This window comes from Rattus norvegicus, chromosome Y (genome assembly GCF_036323735.1).
Source record: "Rattus norvegicus strain BN/NHsdMcwi chromosome Y, GRCr8, whole genome shotgun sequence".
Taxonomy (NCBI): domain Eukaryota; kingdom Metazoa; phylum Chordata; class Mammalia; order Rodentia; family Muridae; genus Rattus; species Rattus norvegicus.
The window spans coordinates 59,537,431-59,561,858 of NC_086040.1; positions in this window are offsets into that span (position 1 = coordinate 59,537,431).

Below are 24,428 nucleotides of genomic sequence, written 5' to 3' on the forward strand. Positions count from 1 at the left end.
TACAATTCCACCTAACCACATAGCTGTAGGAGCCATCAAAAGTATATATATATATATATATATATATATATATATATATATATATATATATATATATATCTGCCACCAAAACTTGATAAGATTGATGTAGCTAAAAAGTAAATTCTGCAAGCAACCAGACATAGATATTTCCTGAGAGACACAGGTAGATCATGTCAACTGCCTAAAAAACACAAAGACCCAAAAAAGAAAGAGAACTTCAGACCAATTCCCTTTATGAATATTGACACAAAAATACTCAATATAATTCTTATGAACCGAATCTAAAAAACAATCATCCATCATGATCAGGGATACAGGGATGTTTTAATATACAGAAAACCATCAATGTTATCCAACATCTAAACAAACACAAATATAAGGACACATGGTCATTTCATTAGATGCTGAGAAAGCATTTGACAAAATTCAACAACATTTCAGTGTAGGGAGCGTTGAGGTAAAACATAAATGGTGCCGACATCCAGTCCTGTCTGGTAGTAAATGATTTATTGCACATGCACAGCCTTTTCCCCTTGCCATGGTGGCTGTAGGATAATGAGGTGATCCGGGGCCCTCCTGTGGTGATCAACGATACTGCACATGAGCGTTTTTTCCACCTGCATCAGTTCGAAGGGATGGTAATAAGGTAATGAGGAATTCATGTGCCACCAATCCCTGAAGGAAAAGTAGCAGGTGTGATAGTGGGGTGATTCATGCTCGACCAATCACTGAAGGACAATTAGCATAACCACAGCCTGTTGTGTATATAAGGCAAGTGATTTTGGCAATCAAGGTCCCTGTATCAACAAAGAGGTGGTCCTGCCATAAAGGCTGTAGAGAAGAATGCGACCTTGTTGTGTCTCCATGCCAGACGAGGTGGGCGTGAAACTTCAGAATAAAGAAAGATCAGGAATTGAAGGCCCATTTCTAAACATAGTAAAAGAAATGTACATCAAGCTGCTAGCCAATACCAAACTAAATGGAGAGCAACTTGAAGCAATCTCACTAAAATCAGGACTAGACAAGGCTGCCCACTCTCTCCCTACTTATTCAAAACAGGACTCCATGTCATAGCCAGAGAAAACAGACAACAAAAGGAGGTCAAAGGGATACAAATTGGAAGGGAAGATATCAAAATATCACTATTTGCAGATGATAGGATAGTATACACTTAAGTGACCCAAAAGTTCCACCATGGAACTTCTTAACGTGATGAATAACTTCAGCAAAATATCAGGATATAAAATTAACTCAAACATACCAGGAGCAATCCTCTCCTCCATGGATAAACAGGCTGAGAAAGAAAATAATGAACCCACACACTTCACAAGAGTCCCAAATAATATAAAATATCTTGGTGTGAGATTAACCAAGCAGGTGAATGATCTGTATGACAAGAAGTTCAAGTATCTGAAGAAAGAAATTGAGGAAGATCTCAGAAGATGGAAACAGCTTCCATGCTCATGGATTGACAGGATTAATATAACAAAGATGACCATTTTGCCAAAAGCAATGTACACATTCAATGCAATCTCCATCAAAATTCCTACTCACTGCTTTAATAGAGGTGGAAAGAGCAATTTGGAAATTCATTTGGAATACTTAAGAAGTTAGACTCTAGAAAGCAAAAGAATTTTAAAAACATATGTTCTAGGGTCTTTCTGCCCCCTTTTCTCAAAGTCCTAACTAATATCATATCAAAAGTTAAGGAAAATATTTTAAACCCTCTCCAAGGCACAGAAACTTATTTGTTTACAGCCAATACGGTACAATCAGGGTGACTTTCAGCTCTTTATGAGAGGCACAACCAGAAACGTCCAGCCCCTACTACTCCTATATCCATATGCACAGGAGGCCCAGATGGAGCTATGTGTTTTTTTTTCTTAAGTGAGGAATGTGAGCAGAGTTCTCAGGGGTTTCCGTCCCTCTGATTGTCTCAGACTGACACACCCCACACGAGATTTGGGTATAGGATGCAGTTTGGACCAGTTCAGATCCAGGTGCAGTTTGGACTGCAGGTCTCCTGCAGCTTAAATGCTCCTATATATATGTGTGTGTGTCCAGAGGCACTATGCAGTTTCCTCTTGGGCTAGGGATGTGGGAACAGGTGGGCGGAGGTGGCAGTCTCTCCTTCCCTGAGTTCTCAGTATTGCCCACTCTTCTGTCCCACAGAGTTTCCAAAGGAGTTTCAAATTTTCATTCCCAAACCTACCTGTCTCCATCTTTCCAATTCTCCACCAGATGTGTTGGAGAAGACGCCTCTGGTCAAGGGGAGGTACAACAGGCCCCACCAAACAAAGAGGTCTGCAAATCTTCTCTTAAAGGTAATCTCAGTGATTTCCATATTCCACAAATGGATTAAGTCCTGCCCCCTCTCAACATGAGACTTTAATACCTTCGCCAACTGCCAAATCTTGGCAGAGAGCTATGTCCACTCACAAAGACACTCAAAGATGTCCCACATCTCCACCCAAGTGCCTTATGCAATCTGCTTCGGGTAAAATGAGTTGCAAACTGATTCTGCTGACAAAGGGGATTTCAGAAATTCCTTATTAAACCAAGTGGAACTTCAAAGTCCTCCACTATTAAAAATGGGCTTAAATCATCACTTATGATCCAACGGGAACAAAATACAGTCACAAATCCCCAAGTGAACCTCATAACACACATAACAGCACAAGCAGAGAAAAAACTTTCTGCTTGTACACCATTAGATCAAGAACGATTGCCAGTTTCAGAAGGGGCACTTCAGAGTCCACACCCACACAAGATGTGTTAGAAAATTCTGAGTCCACCCAAGGAACTCTTGTGCCTTCTGAACATAAAAATATGATCTAGTACCCTCACTATCTCCACCAGTACTTCCAATGTCCCTTATACAACAGAGAATTATTCAAATATTCTCTACCACCAAAGAGGACCCTCCTGACTTGTCATGAGGCCCAAAAACAAGGTTATCAGAACACACACTCAATGAGCCATCCAGACATCATATTGATACAATGTACAGAGAAGATAAAACATACCCTTCCTCCTCAGGGGACTCTAGGTCATTCTGTCCTGAAAAGAGGGACTCCAAAATTTTCCACACATACATCAGAGATGCTAGAATTTCCCAAAACTGAGCAGGATTCTCTGAGTAGTACTCTATCTCATAAACAGACTGTGGGATAACATCTACAAAAGGAGATCTACCAACAGCCACATATGTAGAAATAGCTTGTAGATGTGACACATGTACAAAAGATGTTCTAGGACATTTTCCATCTGTAGAGAAGGTTATGGATGCAACCATACATGAACGAGGAGTAGGGGAACATGATATGCAAACACCAGCGTCTGTAGCATCCTCGACATCTGAGGAAAGGGATTACTTGGATTCAATTTGTGCAAAAGAATGGATATGACCTCCGCAAACTTCACAGTTGGCTATAGGAACTTCTTAATCTCCTCAAGATCAGCCATCTTCCCCAACTACAGAAGATGTTCCACACCCTTCCAAACATGCACAATGCGGTTCCAGTCCTTCTTTATACCCACAAGCGGGCCCAGAAAATCTGCCAAATACCTCACAGGATATGGATTTTACCTTATCTTCAGAAGGGGCCTTGGACCCTGTTTTGCCTATCAAGCAGGCTACGGAACATGACACTTCAATTCTTCAATACGAAATTCTCTTTCCATTTTTTCAGCAGAAGAAATTTTTCTTGGAACTTCCACAATTACACAACGCTGTCTAGAAACATCCTTATCTGCTCATGAGGCTCTCAGACCTCTCACATATGACCATGTTGCTCTTGGAGAGGTGACATCTTCATAGTCAGCTCTAATACCTTCCCCCCATTCTGACATCACAGTCAGGATTTCCACAAATATACACGATACATTAAGACCTTCCTCATCTGAGAAGGATGTCTTAGGATCTACTGCATCTGAACAGCATGCTTTACAACTATCCCCATCTACCCAAGTAGATTTATTTCACATGTCCACTCTGGGGAGAAATAGTTGACATTCTCCCTCTACCAGAGTGGACCACAGGCACCCAGTTTCTAGAAACAAAGTGTTAAGTTTTGATCATTCTGATGGAGTCTTTAGAAATTTCTCCTCTAAGGAAGCCAGTTTCAACCTTCCCCCTTCGGCCAAAAGGGATCTTGTGCCATCTTCTGCTGCCCAAGAGACACCAAAAGCTACAATTACTCCTCAGGTGAGTCCCACACCTTCTCCTTCTGTACAAAGGGACGTGGAATTTTCCAAAAATGACGAAGGTATTGTGGAAATGTGCCAATCCTTACAAGGGCATGCTGGACATTCCATATTGTCCCAAGATGCTCAAGTAACACCTCCTTCAACCGAAAAGGCATGTTCACCATCTGCCCTAGGGTTTCAGGGAATTTCATCACCACTCTCTAGTGCTCCAGAAAGTGTTCTCCATGCTCAAAGGGATTTGTCATTGTGCAAATTAGATTTCAAATATACAAAACTTTTTTTATATTTACAAAGGTCTGAGGGAAACTCCACATCGAAAAAAAAATCATTTAGAACTTGTTCCATTAGCCCAAGTATATCAGAAAAATTTCATGTCTTCTAAAGCATCTAAACATCAATCTGGTTCTAGCACTCATTCTGGGAAACATTTACAATCAGTCATACAGTCCCCAGGACCATCAAATTTAATAAGGTGTATCTAGAAACTTTACCATCTGCCAAAATGTCTTTAGGATGTTCAGCAACTTCTCCATGAGCTTGGTGAACCCATAGAACAAAATAACTAAAGCTATCTTCCCAGGATGTTTTCCCAAGATCCACATATTTTTTCTTTTTTTTTTTTTATACCAAGACAGAAGGCCAGCTTCCTTCTCCCCATCTCTGATATCTTCATCCTCTTTGTTCTTCCTCACAAATGGCTGTTTACTCTGAATAGAAGGCTAATTGGTAAATCCTAGAGGTACTGAAGGAATATCCGAGGTGCAGTTCAAGACATGACAATACTTATGACATCACAGATGATGCTAGGGCTCTCCAGGACGCAAGAGTTTTTTCAAGGAGGGACTAATGATGATATCACTGAGAATTGCCATGGACTACATGCTGAACTGCTTTACTAACATTGACTAGATAAAAGGGTGCACTTTACAGAGTGGAAAACTTTACCTACTATATCTCTCTAAAGCGAAGGAATTCTCTTGGCTTCATTATCGATTACATGCTCTGAATGGAGAAAGATAGTTAGGGGCTTGGCATGGGTAGAAAAAATTTAGGAACCTAGAGTGGAGGAGATTAATATGGATAATACTTTTATTCCCAGATCCATTCCTATGGCCTATAGTTCAATTTTTTCAGAAATATGTTTCCCAAACACTACGATTTTCCCTATACTCCTTTAATGGAATGAATATTACATTATATTTTCTTATTGTACATTCTATGATAGGGGACTTTATAATATTCCTGAATGTGTACTCAAAAATTCTTTTTTCCAATTCCATTTTCTGCAATGATTTTGGCAACAAAGTGGGCCCATCTACAGTGTAAGCATAACAGTGTAAATACTGTGTACATACTTCAAATGACACACTACCAAATCCTTATTTTATCCAAAAATTACCAGACATTAATAAAGGAAAGTACCACATTGACTATATAATTTGTTTCTCTATTCCCACTTGATATTATTTCTGCAATATCTGCCTTCCTGTGTTTCATTGCCATACATGAGGGTTTTGGATATTTTACCATGATTTTTATTAAGGCCAAACATAAGATATAAGAGGCTGGGCAGCGAGTGGAATGACTTGAGGACCAGTGAAACCTCAATATCAGTAGTTTCAAAAGAACAGGATGGGGTCTACTTGGTGTTGCCATTTGTGAATTCTACAGTCTTGACCTAGATGCACAGAATTCATGTTAAAATTCCAGCTAAAATTATAGCTGTAGTAGCCAACAAAAGTACATATACATACATCAGCCACCGAAACTACACAAGATTGATGGAGGTAAGAAATGCATTCTGTCAAATATAGATATTTCCTGAGAGACACAGCTAGATTATACAAATACAGAAGTGAATGCTAGTGGCAAACCAGTAAAGTGGAAATGGACTTCTTGTTTGTAGATTTTGAGGAAAGATTACAAGAGCTGAAGGGGCTTTAACAGTATAAGAACAACAATGCAAATGAACCGGAGCTTTCTGATACTAGAACAATATTCAAAGAATGTACATGGACAGAGCTATGGCTCCAACTGCCTATGTGGAAGAGGATGGACTTGGTGAGCAAAATGGAAGGAGAAGTCCTTGGTCCTCCCTAGATTTGACTCCAAGTTCAAAGGAATGTCAAGGGGTAGTATGGAGGGTTATAGAAGAGGAGGGGGACCAGTTAGGGATCTTATGGGCAGGAAACTGGGAAAGGAAATAACATTTTAAATGTAAATATAGAAACATCCAGTTAAAAAAAGCAATAATATTTGCTAAAAATGAAAGATATTAAAGAAAAGATAATTGCCAACTAATCATACCTATTGACTTGGAAATCTACAATGATAGTCAGAGTAATACTAGTGGAAAGACTAAGATGATGAAATCTGAACTAGAGCACTTCTCTCTCCCAGATAGAAGTATCAGACAGAAACTGCACTATAGGTACCCAAAACATTGAAGAGTTTACTCTGAGCTGAGGACATAATGCTTCTCCATCCCATCTTCCTTAGTAACTTTCTCTTTCTGACAAAAAGTATAAAGTCCATGACCTGTCAGGGATACAACTGTGCCATTCAAAACACTTGACTTTTGGAATAAAGAAATGAATCATATAAACTCTCTGACTTCCAGAAAGCAAAAGAACAGGGAAGTTCAGATGCTCCTGAGAGGCTCCTGGCTCCTGATTCCCTTATGTGGAAGGCAAGTTAAAGGCTATCTCTTCAGAGATACGCCTCAACACCTAACAAGGACACACTAAGCTTTCCCAAGCACCAAATATTTCTTCCTTGTTTTTATACCAAGACAGAAGGCCAGCTTCCTTCTCCCCATCTCATATCCTTCATCCTCTTTTTTCTCACTCCAAAGTTGTCTCTGAATTAGGCCCATTAGTAAACCTTAGAGTTATTGAAGGAAAATCTGAGCGGCAGTTGCAGTAACTACAACAGAAGGAGCTAGGACTCACCAGGTTGTAAGAGAGTTTTCAGGGAGGTCCTAATGATAATGTCACTGAGAACTACTGTGGTCTACATGCTGAACACTTTTCCTTACATTGACCAGATTCTAGAGTGTCCTTACCAGGTATATCTCCGGAAACACTGTTGAAACCTGTATGTACTACATCACTCTAAAGTAGAGACTTCTCTCTGCTTAACTAGTCGTTACATGCTCTGAATGTAGAAAGTTAGCCAGGAGCTTAGCATGGGTAGAAAAAATTTAGGAACATGGAGTGTATGACATACTTCTAGATAATATTTTTATTCCCAAGTTCATTCCTGTGACATAAAGTTCAATTTTCTGTGTTTTCTTTCTTTCCCAAAGGCAAGTATTTTCTCTACAACCTTAAATTGAATGAATATTGTATTTCAATTTCTTCCTGTAAATGGGTAGTTTTACCAAAAGGTATGGCCAATAGCCTTCTATGTGTCAACATTTGTGGGCAATGCCATTGCCCCAATAAGACAGAAGTTTCCTGCACCCCATTTTACAGATGATATCCTTTTATCTGCAAAGAATGAAGAGATTTTAGATTTAGTATATAGAAATTTATTTAAATTGCTAGAAGGTAGGGGATTTGATTACTGCCCCAGAAAAGGTACGAAAGGGCAATTTTGTAAATTATTTAAGAGCAAAACTAAGTCCTTATAACATTATCCCCCAGAAGGTTGAATTGAGGAAAGATAATCTTAAGACTCTTAATGATTTTGAAAATTTGAAAAATTACTAGGAGATATTAATTGGGTCAGATGTCATTTAAAATTACCTAATTATGAATTAAAACCATTGTATAACATTTTAAGAACAACAATGCCAATGAACCAGGGCTTTCTCATACTATACCAAAATAGAAAGAAAGTACATGGACTGAGGAATGGCTCCAAATGCATATGTGGCAATGGATGGAATTTTTGGGCAACATAGGAAAGAGAAGCCTTTGTCCTCCCTTGTACATCTTTCACTTCAAGGGAATGTCATTCAGGAGAAAGGCTGGTTAGAGAAGAAGGAAATGGGAATGTGTAGGGATCTTATGTGCAGGAAACAGGGAAAGGAAATAATATTGGAAATTTAAATATAGAAACATCCAGTTAAAAAAAACAATATAATTTGCTAAAAAATAAAAAAAGTAAGATGTAAAAGACAGTAAAAGTTGCCAAGTAATCACACATATTTACTCGTAAATCTGATGTGGTCGAGTAATACTAGTGGAAAGACTGAGATGATGAAATCTCAACTAGAAGCAATTCTGTGTCCGTAATATTAGTGTCAGACAAAAAAATCACTATAGGTGTCCAAAGCATGGTGTTTACTCCGAGATAGCAACACAATATTTGTACTTCCCTTCTTCGTTAGTTCCTGTCTTCTTGAGAAAAACAGTAAAGGTCAGGAGCTCAGGGAATCAATTGTGCTCTTCACAACACTTGGATTTTGTAATAAAGAAATGAATGATATAAACTCTCTGAATTTTAGGAACCATAAGAAGAGGGAAGTTGAGATGCTTCTGAGAGACTCGCAGCTCATGATTCTCATATGTGGAAGGTTCAGATAAAGACTATCTCTTTAGCGATCCCACACAACTCCTATCTTGGACTCACTGAGCTTTCCAAGGACCACATAGATCTTTCTTTTTTTTTCATACAAAGACAAAAAGCCAACTTAATCCCCTTCTCATATCTCTTCATCTTCTTTTTTCTCACTCCCAAATGACTGTTTACTCTGAAATAGAGGACAATTAGTAAACCCTAGAGGTAATGAAGGAACATCTGAAGATCAGTTGCAGTCACAGCAAAACTTGTGACATCACAGAAGAAGTTTTGGCTCTCCAGGATACCAGAGATTTTTCATGAATGAACTAATGATGATGTCTCTAAGACCTGCCATGGCCTATCTGCTAAAGAATTTTTCTTACATTGACTAGATTTGAGGGTGCCCTTTCCATGTATGTCTTCTGTAACATAGTGGAAATGTTTACATACTCCATCTCTCTAAAGCTAGTGACTTCTCTTTGCTTCTTTAATGGTAACATGCTCTGAAAGGACAAAGTTAGTCAGGGTCTTGGCATGGGTCGATGAGATTTAGGAACAGGTGTGTAGAAGATTCTTCTAGATAATATTTTCATTCTCAGGTTCATTCCTGTGGCACACAGTACAATTTTCTTCGTTTTCTCTGTTCCCCAAAGGCCAGTATTTTCCCTACAGACATTTATTTGAATGCATGTGCATTTCAATTTTTATTGTATATTCCTTGATAGGTGACTTTATTCATATTCCTGAATGTGTACTCAAAAATTCTCTTTTCCACTTCTATTTTCTGCAATGATTTTCGCAACAAAGGCGCCCAGCTCTAGAGTGATAATAACAGTGTAAATTGTGTGTATCTACTTCAAGTGGTGAACTCCAAATTCCTATTTCATCCAAAAATTTCCACATATCAGTAAAGCATAGGACCACATGGCGTACAGAATTTGGTTCTCAGGTCCCTTTCGATATCGGTTCTTCAATATCTCTGTTCCAGTGTCTCTGGGTTAGATTTGAGATTTTTGAATGTTTTACCATGAATATTTCTTGAGGCCAAACATAAGATAGAGAAGGATGGGAATTGATAAGAATGGCTTCAGGACCAGGGAAACCCCCACTTCAATAGTTTCATAAGGACAGGAGGGAATCTATTTGCCAATGCAATTTGTGGACTCTACATTCTTGACCTAGTTGCACTGAATCCATTTTAAAATTCCCCCTAACTTCATAACTGAAGGAGCCACCAAAAGTATATACATATATATCATATATATTTCATATGTATATGATATATATATATATATATATATATATATATGTGTGTGTATATATATATATATATATATATATATATATGAAATCAGCCACCAAAACTAGATAAGATTTATGAAGCTAAGAAGTGCATTCTACCAGGAACTGGATATAGATAATTCCTGAGAGACACATTTAGAGCATGTCAAATACAGAAGTGAATGTTAGTGGCAAACCAGTGAACTGAAAACAGACATCTTGTTGGTAGTTTTTGAGACAGTATTACAATAGTTGAAGGTGTTGTTAGCTCCAAAAGAACAATATTGTCAATGACCCAGTGCTTTCTTGTACTAGACCAATATTCAAACAATGAACATAGAACTATGGCTCCAAATACATATGTGGCAGAGTATGGGCACCAATGGAAGGAGAAGCCTTGGTCCTACCTAGGTTTGTCTCCCAGTTCAAGGGAATTTCAAGTGGCAGAATTATGGTTAGAGAAGAAGGGATTGTGAACAGGTAGTGATCTTATGGGCAGAAAATTGAGAAAGGACATAATATTTTAAATGTAAATATAGACTCATCCAGTTTAAAAACACTATAATTTGATAAAAATTTAAAAAAGAAAGATTTAAAAGTAAAGAAAACTGCCAACTAATCACACTTATTTACTCAGATCTCTAAATTGGTATTCAGAGTAATACTAGTGGAAAGACAAAGATGATGAAGTCTCAACTAGAAGCACTTCTTTCTCCGAAATATCCGTGTCAGACACAAAATGCACTATAGGTATCCAAAGCTTGGAGGAGTTTACTCTGAGCTAAGTACCCAATACTTGTCTTTACCTCCTTCCTTAAGACCTTTTTCTTCTGGGCAAAAAGAATAAAGGCCATAGCTCTCAGAAAAACAACTGTGCCCTCTCAAAATCTATTCTTTGCAATTAAGAAATGAATGATATAAACCCTTTGACATTCAGGAACCATAAGAACAGGGAATTCCAGATGCTTCTGTGACGCTTCCAGCTCTTGATTCTCATATGTGTAAGTCTCAGATCAAGTCTATCTCTTCAGCGATACCACTCCAACCCTTCCAAGGGCTCTCTGAACTTTTCAAAATACCACTTATTTCTTCATTTTTTTCATACAAAGACAGAAGGCCAGGTTCCTTCTTCACATCTCTGATCTCCTCATCCTGTTTGTTCTCACTCCCAAATGGCTGTTTACTCTGAATTAGTGGCAAATTAGCAAACCAGAGAGGTAATGAGGTAATATGTGAGAGTCAGTTCCTGTCAGGACAATAATTGTTACATCACAGAAGAAGCTAGGGCTCTCCTAGTTACAACAGATTTTTCATGGAGGTCCTATTTATGATGTCACTGAGAACTGCCATCTCCTACCTGCTAAACAGCTTTCCTTACATTTACCAGATTCGAGGGTGTCCTTTCCAGGTATGTCTCCTGTGACACAGTGGAAAGCTTTACGTACTCCATCTCTCTTAAGCTAGAGACTTATGTCTGCTTCACTAGTGGTTACATGCTCTGAATGGAGAAGGTTAGTCAGGGGCTTGGCATGGGTCCCTAAGATTTAGGAATATGGAGTGCAGGAGATTCTACTGGATAATAATTTTATTCCCAGTTCCATTCCTCTGGCCTATAATTCAATTTCCTCAGATATCTTTCTTTTCTAATAGCCAGTATTTTCCCTACAGATCTTTAATTGAGTGAATATTTTATTACATTTTCTTAGTGTACATTCCTTGATAGTGGACTTTATATATATATTGCTGAATGTGTACTCAAATGTTCTATTATCCTATTCCATTTTTTTGCTCTGATTTTGAAAAAAAGGGGGCCCAGTACTAAAGTGAATATAACAGTGTATATATTCTGTATCTACTTAAATGACAAACTCCCAAATCCTTATTTTATCCAAAAATTACCACACATTAGTAAAGCAAAGGACAACATAGACTATAATGTGGTTCTGCGGTAGCATTAGAGAGCAGTTCTCTAATATCTACCTTCCAGTGTTTCCATGGCCAGACTTGAGGGTTTTGGATGTTTTACCATGATTCTTTATTCAGTCCAAACATAAAGTTCATTACATGGACTGGGAGAGGAGTGGCTTGAAGTCAAGTGAATCTTCTACTTCAGTAGGTTCATAAGAATAGAATGGAGTCTATATGGCTTCGTCATTTGTGGATTCTAAATTCTTAACTTAGTTGTGCAGAATACTTGTTAAAAATCCACCAAACACCATAGCTGTACAAGGGACCAATTATATCCTAGTCATTCTGATTGCTGTGCTATGGAAACTCAGGATTTTGTTTTTGATTTCCATTTACCTGATGGCTAAGGATGTTGATATTCCTCAGTTGAGAATTCATTGTTTAGCTCTACACACACAAACACAAACACAAACACACACACACATACACACACTCTCTGTCTCTGTCTCTGTCTCTGTCTCTGTCTCTCTCTGTCTCTCTCTCTCTCTCTCTCCGAAATCAAATGTAGATAAGAGTGATGAAGCTAAGGAGTCTATGCTGCCAGTGAACTGAAAATGGACATCTTGTTGGTAGGATTTGAGAAAGGATTAGAAGAGCTAAAGGTACTTTCAACACCATAATAACAACAATGCAAAAAAAAAAAAAACAAACAAAAAAAAAACAGAGATTTCTGGTACTAAACCAATATTCAAAGACTGTACATGGACAGAACTATGGCTCCAACTGCATATGTGACAAAGGATGGTCTTGGGGTCACCAATGGAAGGAGAAGCCATTGGGTTTGACTCCAAGTTCAAGGCAATGTCAGGGAGCAGTAAGGTGGGTTATAGAAGAAGGGGAGCAGAATTGGATAGGGCAATTATGGAAAAGAAACTGGGAAAGGAAATAACATATGAAATGCAAATGTAGAAATATCCAATTAAAAAAGCAATATAATTTTATAAGAAATTAAAAAAATGAAAAAAAGAAAAGAAATCTGCCAGCTAATCAAACCTATTGAGTCAGAAATCTAAAGAGTCACTGTCAGGGAATGGTATTCAGAGTAATACTAGTGGAAAGACTGAGATGATGATGTCTTAACTAGAAGCTCTTCTCTTTCAGATATCAGTGTCATAAACAAATTGCACAATAGGAATCCAAAGCATGGAGGCATTTACACTGAGCTGAGGAGATAATACTTGTCTTTCCTTTGTTTCTTTGGACCTTTTCTTCAGGGCAAAAAGAGTAAAAGCCACAAGCTCTGAGAAGAACAACTGTGCCCTTCCCAACAACTGGCATTTGTAATGAATAAATTGATTATATAAACTCTCTTACTTACAAGAACCATATCAAGCAGGGAAGTCCAGATGATTCTGAGAAGATCGCAGCTCATGATTCCAATGTGTGGAAGGCTCAGATCAAGGCTATTTATTCAGAGAACCCACTCATTCCCTACCCAAGACTCACTGAACTTTCCCACGGACCAGATTTGAGGGTGCCTTTCCAATAGTGTCTCCTGTGACATACTGGAAAACTTTACATACTATATATCTGTAAAGCTAGAGACTTCTCTTTGCTTCATTAGTACTTACATGTTCAGAATAGAGAATGTTGGTCAGGGGCTTGGCATGGGTAAAAAAGATCTAGGAACATGGTGTGGAGGAGATTATTCAGGATAATAATTCCACTTCCACGTCCATTCCTGAGATATACAGGTCAAGCTCCTAGTTTGTCTCGGTTTCCCAAAGTCCAATATTTTCCTCCAGACGTTTAATTGAAGGAATTTTGTATTACATTTTCTTAGTGTACATTCTTTGAAAGAGGACTTTATATATATATTCCTGAATGTGTACTCAAAAATATTGCTTTCCAATTTTATTTTTTGCAATGATATTGCAACAAAGTGGGCCCAGCTAAAGTGTGAATATAACAATATAAATATTGTATACCTACTTCTAATGATAATCTCCCAAATCCTTATTTTATACAAAAATTAACAGACATCAATAAAGCAAAGGAGAACATAGACCCTAGAATGTGGTCCTGAATGTCTTTTAGGCTTGAAAAATTTTGCCTAGAAATTTTGTAGTTGTATTTGTGTCTTTATCCCTCTACTGGTGTCCTTCCGGGCTACAGGAGTTGGCCTCTAAATGTTCCATATCACCAATGTAAGTCACAGCTTAGGTAACCCCCATTGATTCGTGGGTACCTCCATTATCCTGGACTCTTTCTCTTCCTGGAGATTTCCCCTACCTCCTCATCTCTAAAAGTTCAAGATTTCCTTTCCTTCTCCTGACTATTGGATCATATCTCCTGTCCCTTCCCACACAGCATCCATTCTCCTCTTCCTTCCATCTCCCATCTAGTTCCTTCCCTCAATCGGCCTCCTAGACAATTTTATGCCCATTCTACATGAGACTCAATCCTATGCACTTGGGGCATTCTTCTTGTGTATCTTCTTTGTATCTATGAGCTTAGTGGAGAATGTCCTGTAGTTTACGGATAATATTACTTATAATTGAGCAATTTCAAAAACCCTGCTGGATCATATTTTCATAGTAGTATTCAACTTTGAAAATGATAATTTAATATGTGTGAATGTCCGGAGGAACAAATTTAAGTAAAAAGAAACTTAAAACATAGATCAAATCACAGATTTTAAAAGTTGACCTAATAATAAAATTGTCTACTATCATAAAGTTTGATTATATCACAGGCAATTTTTTAAGTGGTACAATAAATTTGGCAGACAAATGATGTTTTTACCAAATAATTATGGATAATTTGACTAAGATCAAATAAGATAAATATATTATTTCCATTTCGATATCACTTGCTGGCATTTTTCCTCAAACATGATGTATATAGCATTAAACATAATGGTATTAGTTTTAAATTTTAATATTTATTTTAACCTAACCTAAAAAGTAACAGGTTGTCTTATTTTATTCTTGTTGACATTCAACCTCATCCTCGCTTTTTCAGTTCTTTATTCCTTCCTGTCCTATGTCCCTCACCACTTATACTAGTCTCACTTCATTATTCTTACATCTACATCCATATCCCACATGTTCAATATCTTCCATGGCACACTGTTTAAAACCCAACTTTCTAATGTCTGCGACCTATATCAGTTAAATAAACTCAAACCATCCACAGCTTCACATAAATACAAGTATATTAGAAGGAGATTCTATGATCTATATGAGGAAGAACACATGGTATTTGCCTTTCTGAGTCTTTGCTACCTTACTCGGTATATTTTCTAGTTACGTTTATTTTCCTGAAACCATGATAGTTTAGTTTTCCTAGGGCTTAATGAAATACCATTTCGTATATCGTCATATTCTTATGTATCTACATATCAATGAACATTCCTTACTATTCTCAATAAAACAACAATAGATTTTTTTGTGAATAATGATGAGAAAGCTCAGATAGAGAAGTCAAGATTAATTACTGACAAACTAAGAAAAAAATTTTACAGATAAAAATTTGTGGTTATGTTAACTAGATCAGTGTATGCTAAGGTTAATAAAGGTTGTGGTATATATAATGTTTTAATACTAATTAAAATTGTAGAATATTCATACTTTAGAGAATGTTTATAAAATTGTCCATCACTAAGTGATTTTCCACTAATAATTTAATTTTTTTATAAAATATTTTTGTTATATATATATATATTTACCTATTTACCTTAAAAATAAAGAACATTAAGAAGATACTGTCATAAAATTCAATAATAACACCAAAGACCTGTTAAATTAATTAAAAACGGACTAGAAGTTATGGAAAACCTCTTCAGTTAAATTAAGAGAATTAGAAAAGTGATAGCATTTTAATAGAAATGCACGTGTCAAACAATATACTATAAAATCCTGAAACTATACTAAGATGGTTACTATTCATTCCTATGTGCTAAGGATTCATCAATAAGCATGGTATATGAAGAGAAGGCATATATCAGAAAAATTTATTCATGTTTAACATACTAACTTTCTTCATAAAACTCAAGCGGACAATTCTCTTTTTTGTTGCTTAAAAAGTTTGTACAAAGCACGGCTTTTGATTATAACATAATATTTCAAAACTATCATTAAATATGCAAAGATCTTAACACAAAACCCAGTGTTTTCAGAGCAACCATACAACTTAAGAAGAAAAGAAAACATTTTTAAGTACATAAATATGCGTAATGAAGTCCCCACCTTACCAGTAACAGACGGGTCAAATTTATTGATCTATATATTACCTAGAATACTCTATCCCAGTTCATTGTTCCTTAGCATATGTTTTTCCTCATCTTTCTCTGTTTCTTATCTTCTGAAAGCAGGTGGTATTTCTCATAAAATTAGTTCAAATCATAAAATCTTCACTCAACAAAAAGAAAGTGTTTACATTAGAGGAAAACCAATTAAAGGTTCTCATTCTTTATTGTGCAAAATTTTATATTTGATTTTGTATGCTTAATATGCTTCTACACCTTAGTGATGACCTTTCAAGATTGGCCTGAAATTCACCATTCTTAATTCACAATGTAAAAGCCCTTTAGCTAATCACAGAAAAGCCTTCAAAGTGTATTTACATAGGTTTATTTAATAAAAATTCAACTTATAGTTTAAGGGGAATAGTGATGTAAAGCACCTTTTCTTACATTTTCGGTGCCTTCAGATTATTTTATAGCTAAGTCATTTCATTAGAATGAAGAAAAAATTATTAACATCTTACTAAAATAAAATGAGAATTTTTTTCTCTGTATAATACGGAACTTATTCTTGAACATTTTTTTGACAGTGTTTCTTTTATATCCCTGGCAGTACCAGAAAACTCTCTCTCTCTCTCTCTCACCTTTTCTCTCTTTCTCTCTCTGTAGACCAAGCTGGCCTTGAACTTAGAGTTCTGCCTGCTTCTGCTCCCTAGTACTAAGATTAAAGGCCTGTGCAACCACACCACGTGCTTTTCTACATCTTTAACAAGCTCTTTTCTGATTATATTCCAAATCTTATGAAGTTAGTTCCCTAAAGTACCTAGAAGAAATCCAATACCAAAAATATATTTTGCATATCTAAGTCCCTCTTCCCAAGTTCCTCCTTGATCTAGTCTCCTAGCAAGCTCTCTGAAGGAACTGAAAACAATAAATGTTTGCTTTCATTACAGGAATAAAGAAAAGGACTGTTTACTGCACAATCTCATGATATCACAGAACAATTCTTCCAACACTACAAAGTGAAATCTCATAAAAAGATGGGTACCCGAAGCCACAGTTTATTACCTTCTATTTGGTTGTGCACACTGTGACCACCATTCATTTTAATCAGGTTTAACACAAAGGTAATCTCTGCCCCAAGAATCCATTTCTACTATATTGACATATGCAGCCATGTTCAGTTAAATTTAAGCACCAACCGCACCAAAGTAAGGATTTATAAAATATCCAACAGAAACATGGGAAGACATTCTACAAAAATAAATTCATACCGAATAAATAAACAAAAGGTCTTTTACTTTTTGTAACACAACATCTATCCATTTTTATTATATTAATTGATTCTGTGTACATTCACAAGCAAAGAAAATTGTATTTAAGCCAGGAAACAACTTGTGAGACTTAGTTCTCTCTATTATTTAGACTATGAAGACTAAACGTAGATATCAATGCTTAATAGAAAGCAATTTTAAATGTTGTGTCATTTAACTGTTTCTCAGATTTTTTTGTATAATTGAAAAAGTATAGCTAAATCTTGTTATTTAATATTTTTCCCACTCCATTTTATTATCTACTTTAACTCTGAGTAATAAGTCCAAATGGGATCTGATTACATATATTGGCCACATATGTATTTTTCTAAAACTTATAAGGCAAAGTTTTATATGCTAAAATGTACACTTTTGGGAGTACTGGAATTTAGTTCATCCTTTTTCATTATTTTCTCTGAAAGACTATTATTTACTAATTTGTTTTAAATTTTTAGAAGTATTTTGTGTGTGTGTGTGTATGTGTGTGTGTGAGTGTGCCTGTTTGAGTATACATACATACATATACATGTTCATTTGATAATTCAAATAAAATAAGACCAGAGAAAGTAGCTTGAGTGATATTGATAATTTATGGACATAGTTAATTTTTGTATATGATGTATATATAACCTTGAAAATATTTTCTGAGTATTTTTCAAAAGCAATTTTTAAATATGTACACTAGATCACACATGCTAATTGCATTTTTATCTTTTTCCACACTAATTTTATCTCATTGGATGTCTAGAAAGAAATACATGGATCCATGAATCATGTCTTAACTCCAACTGTAGGTAGAATCAATGATAGATCTTACTTTTACTCACCTTTAGTTCATAAATTATATATTTAATTTGCTCTATTTATATTAGAAACGTGTGCCATATATATATATATATATTCATTGATAACTTCCTTCTGTCAACAAACATTAAGAATTAATTATTTATATGCATTATTACAAAATCTAAGAACATTTAGTTTCTTCCATAATCAGCTACCATAATGCATAAATATTAGAACCATTTCCTGACTGACGCTATTAACAAAAAGTACTTGATGTACCATTCCTATAAACATATTTTGATATTATCCATCAAAGTGTCTTCACGGAGATGTCTAACTTTTACTAAAGGGAAATATAGTAAAATTGTTATTATCTTTGAGTCACAAATTATGTCAGTATTTTTCCATTCTATATTTATTTAAATTGTAAAATACAGTTCTTTTAAAATAAGGCATAGAAAAAAGGGACATATTGGCTATAGACAGCAAAAGAGACCAAAGAAATTAATGCTAAACTCTAATATTTGAGCCAATATCAGAAATGGGAAATGATATTTTACTATTAATTTAATGAGACATAGTGTCATTTTTATTTAATAATTTTTCCTGAATATTTTATGTATTTTCAGTTCAAATGGTATATCCTTTCCTACCTTTCCCATAAACCCCCACTTCAGCTTCTTTGAGGATGTTCCCATTCCCACCCACCCACCTCAACCTCAATCCTCTGGCATTACCCTACACTGGGGATATAATTCTTCACAGTATTAAAGGCTTTTCCTTCCAATCATGCTCGACAGTGCATTTCTCTGCCACACATGTGGCTGGTATCGTGGGTTCCTCAATCTGTACTCACTAGTGGGTTGTTTAATCCCCCGAATTTATAGTGGGATCTTGTTGGTTGGTGGTGTTGTTTTTCCTGGGGTTTTGCAAATCCCTTCAGATCATTAAGTATTTTCTCTAAAACTTCCATTGAAACCCCCTTGTTTAATCCAATGGTTAGCTGCAACCATCCTCATTTATATCAGTAGGGATCTGTCAGAGCCTCTCATGAGACATCCATATCTGATTTCTATCAGTAAGGATTTGTTGGCATCAGCAATAAAGTCTGGATTGGGTGGCGGCATAGTGGATGGATCCCCACGTGGGGCAGTCTCTGGTTAACCCTTCTTCAGTCCCTGCTTGACTCTTTATCATTGTATTTCCTCCCATGAATATTTAGTTCCTTTTTCTTAGAAACAATGTAGCATCCACATTTTGGTCTTCTTTATGCTTGGGCTTCATATGACCTGTGGATTCTTTCTTATGAATATGTTTGTGTGTGTGTGTGTGTTTATAATACAATATATATGTATGTATGCACATATAATTATATATATATATTGTTGCTATACACATATAGCATCATGTGTCCTTGTTACATGTTGGAGCATCTTTTGGGTAAATAACCAAGAAGTGGTATTGCAGGATCCTCATGTATTACCAATTGTGTTAGAAAATTCCAGACTGATTTCCAGAGTGGTTATACCAGCTTGCAATCCCACCAACATTGGAGGAGTGTTCCTCTTTCTCTACCTCCTTTTAATTATCATTTGTCATCTGAATTTGTTTTTATCTTAGCCATTCTGATTGGTGTGCTGTGGAACCTCAGGTTTTTTTTTTTTTTTTTTTTTTTTTTTTTTTTTTTTTTGGTTTACATTTACCCGATGGGTAAGGATGTTGATATACCTTAGTTAAGAATTCATTGTTTAGCTCTATACACCATTTTGAAAGGACTATTTGATTCCCTGTAACATAATTCCTTGAGTTTTTGTTTAGATTGAATTTAGCCCTCTATCATATGTAGGATTGGTAAAGATCTTTTCTTAATCGATTGGTTGCTCCTTTTTCCTAATGACAGTGCCTTTTTCCTTACAAAAGCTTTACAATTTTATGAAGTTCCATTTGTCAAATCTTGATCTTAGAGCATAAGCCATTGGTTTTATATTCAGGAAATTTCCCCAGTGCCCAAGTGTCCAAGATTCTTTCACATTTTTTCTTCTATTAGTGTTAGGTTATATGATTTTATGTGGAGACCCTTGATCCACTTTGACTTGAGCTTTGTATGCGGTGATAAGAATTGATTGATTTCCCTTCTTCTGCATGCTAATTTCCAGTCAAACCAGCATTATTTGTTGAAAATGCTATGTTTATTCCATTGGATGGTTTTGGCTCCTTTGTCAAATATCAAGTGCCTGGGATGTGCCTTCATTTCTGGGTCTTCAATTCTATTCCATTGATGTGGGTATCTGTCTCTGTACCATAACCATTAAATTTTTATCATTATTTTTCTGTTATACAGTTTGAGGTAAGGGATAGTGATTCCCAAAGAAGGAAAAGATCTTTACCAATCATGCAACAGATAGAGGCCTTATATCCAAAATGTACTAATAACTCAAGAAGTTAGACCGCAGGGAGACAAATAACCCTATTAAAAGTGAGGTTCAGAGCTAAACAAAGAATTCACAGCTGAGGAATGCCAAATGACTAAGAAACACCTAAGGAAATGTTCAACATCTTTAGTCATAAGGGAAATGCCAATCAAAACAACCCTGAGATTTCACTTCACACCAGTGAGAATGGCTAAGACCAAAAACTCAGGTGACAGCAAATGCTGGCGAGGATGTGGAGAAAGAGGATCACTCCTCCATTGTTGGTGGGAATGTACAACCATTCTCGAAATCAGTTTGGAGGTTCCTCAGAAAATTGGACATTGAACTGCCTGAGGATCCAGCTATACCTCTCTTAGGCATATACCCAAAAGATGCCCCAGCATATAAAAAAGACACATGCTCCAGTATGTTTATAGCAGCCTTATTTATAATAGCCAGAAGCTGGAAAGAACCCAGATGCCCTTCAACAGAGGAATGGATACATAAAATGTGGTACATCTACACAATGGAATGTTACTCAGCTATCAAAAACAATGCCTTTATGAAATTCATAGGCAAATTGATGGAACTGGAAAATATCAACCTGAGTGATGTAACCCAATCCCAGAAAAACACATATGGTATGCACTCATTAATATGTTGCTATTAACCCAAATGCTTGAATTACCCTAAATGCCTAGAACACATGAAATTCAAGATGGATGATCAAAATGTGAATGCTTCACTCCTTCTTTAAAAGGGGAATAAGAATACCCTTGGCACGGAATAGAGAGGCTAAGATTAAAACAGAGACAGAAGGAACATCCATTCAGAGCCTACCCTACGTGTGTCCCATACATATACAGCCACCCAATTAGACAAGATGGATGAAGCAAAGAAGATCAGGCAGACAGGAGTCAGTTGTAGATATCTGCTGAGAGACACAGCCAGAATATGGCAAATACTGAGGCAAATGCCAGCAGCAAAGCACTGAACTGAGAACAGGAAACCTGTTGAAGGAATCAGAGAAATAACTGGAAGAACTTGCAGGGGCTCTAGACCCCATATGAACAACAATATCAAGCAACCAGAGCTTCCAGTGACTAACCCAGTACCTAAAGACTATGCATGGACTGACCCTGAACTCTGACCTCATAGTAGCATTGAACATGCTAGTAAGATCACTCATTTAAGGGGAAGTCTTTGGTCCTGCTAAGACTGAACCCCTAGTGAACATGTTTGTTGGGGGGAGGGCGGCAATGGGGGGAGGATGGGGAGGGGAATACCCATAAAGAAGGGGAGGTGGAGGGGTTGGGGTATGTTGGCCTGGAAACCGGGAAAGGGAATAATACTCAAAATGTAAATAAGAAATACTCAAGTTAATTAAAAAAAAGAAATGAAAGGATCCAGTGTTAGAAATATGCAAAAAAAATTAAGCGAAAGACTACAGAAATTTGGAAGGGAGATGAGATGCGGGCAGGTCTAGGAGGAGCAGGAGGGATTGTGGGTGCACTTGATCAGAGCACATTGTATTACATGTACGGAATGTTCCACAAATGAAAAGCAAACCTTCCCATCCTTTTGCTAACCTTATGCTGTGTTACGATGCAAGGCATTCAAGAAGAACACAGATCAGATATCAGCTCCTGCTTCTTCCTTTAGGGGTGCCCTTGTGGTGAATAAACTTTACAAGCAGAAAAAAAAGAAAAAGTAAAGAAGTTCTTTTCTTGTTGAGGAGAGTTTTCTCTGTCATGGGGTTTTTGTTATTTCAAATGAATTTTCAAATTGCTCTTTCTAACTCTATGAAGCAGTGAGTTGGAATTGTGATAGCGATTGCCTTGAATATGTTGATTGCTTTTGCCAAGTTTGCCATTTTTGCAATATTAACTCTACCAATCCATAAGCATGGAAAATCTTTCCATCTGAGATTTTCTTCATTTTTTTTTCTTCACAGAGTTGAAGTTCTTGTCATAAAGACCTTTTACTTGCTTGGTTAGAGTCACACTGAGGTATTTTTTATTATTTGTGACTAATGTGAAAATTGTCATATCCCTAATTTCTTCTCAACCTGTTTATCCTTGAAGTAGAGGAAGCGTAATGATTTGTTTGAGTTAATTTTATATCCAGCCATTTTACAGAAGTTGTTTATTGGCTGAAGGAGTTCTCTGGTTGAATTTTTGGGGTCACTAAAATATACTATCATATCATATACAAATCATGATATTTTGACTTCTTGAATTCCCTTTATCTCCTTTGGTTGTCTAATTTCTGTGAATAAGATTTCTAGTGCTATATTAAAGAAATAAGTGGAGACTGGGCAACCTTTTCTATTCCCAGATATTTATTGAATTGCTTCAAGGTTCTCTCCATTTATGTTGATGTTGGGTACTCTTTTTGTAATATTGTTTTTACTAAGTTTATGTATGGACCTTGAATTTATAATATGTACCAAATCTTTTAACATGAAGAGGTATTGATTGTTTTCATTTTTTGTCACCATCTAACAATGTGATCATTTGTTCCCCCACCCTGTGAGTTTGTTTAAATAATTGATTTTTCTATATGCTGACCTCACGTTGAACCATCACCATTTTTTGAAAATTCTGTCTTTTTTCCATTAAATGGTTTTAGAACATTTGTCAAAGATAAAGTGACCGTAGGTGTTTGCATTTATTTCTGGATCTCCAGGCTTGGATATCTGGTAAAATTTTCACTTACCATGAATGCAGAAACCAAGATACTCCATGACAAAGCCAAATTTACAAAACATCTTTCAACAAATCTAGCCCTACATGGGATAGTAGATGGACACTTCCAACACAAGAAAGGAACTACACCCTAGGAAAAATTTGGGAATTAATCTTTCAACAAACCCAAAAGATGATAGCCACACAAAAGTAATTCCATTTCTAACAATAAAAATAGCAGGAAAGAACAATAAATTTTATTTAATATCTCTTATCATCAATGGACTTAATTCTCCAATAAGAATATATAAACTAAGGGATTGAATAAATAAAGTGGACCGAACATTTTGCTGCATACAGGAAATATACCTTAATTATATAGACAGTCACTATCTCAAGGTAAAAGGCTGGAGAGAAATTCCAAGCAAATGGTCCCAAGAAATAAAACAGAAATAGCCTTTCTTACATTGAATAAAATTGACTTTCAACCAAAGATATCAAAAATGATAAGGAAGGACAAAATAATTGTCAAAGAAAAAATAATACTAAGATGAACTATCAATTATGAACAACTATGTTTCAAATGCTAGGGCACCTAAATTCACCAAAAGAAAATCACTAAGCCTCAAAGAATATATTGGCGCCAACACGATAATAGTAGGAGATTTCAATACCCAAGTTCATCAATTGACCGTTTGTGGCAACTGAAACTAAACTGATACATTAAAAATAACAGAAATAATCATCCAACTGGATTTAGCAGATATTTAAATAACATTTCATCCTAAAACTAGAGAATATACCTTTTTTCTTTGCACCTAAAAGTAACTTCTCCAAACTTACCATATACTGTGTCACTAAACAGGTCCATATAGATACCAGAATATTGAAATAATCCCATGCACCCTATCAGATTATCATGGACTAGTGCTGGTCTTCAATACTTTCTTATTTTTATATTTGTTTTTATTATCGATATTTGCTTAATGTGGTATTTTTTGAAACACTAGCTTTCTTGATAGTTTGGCACTGTGAAATCTAGGTTGGGTTTAGCCTA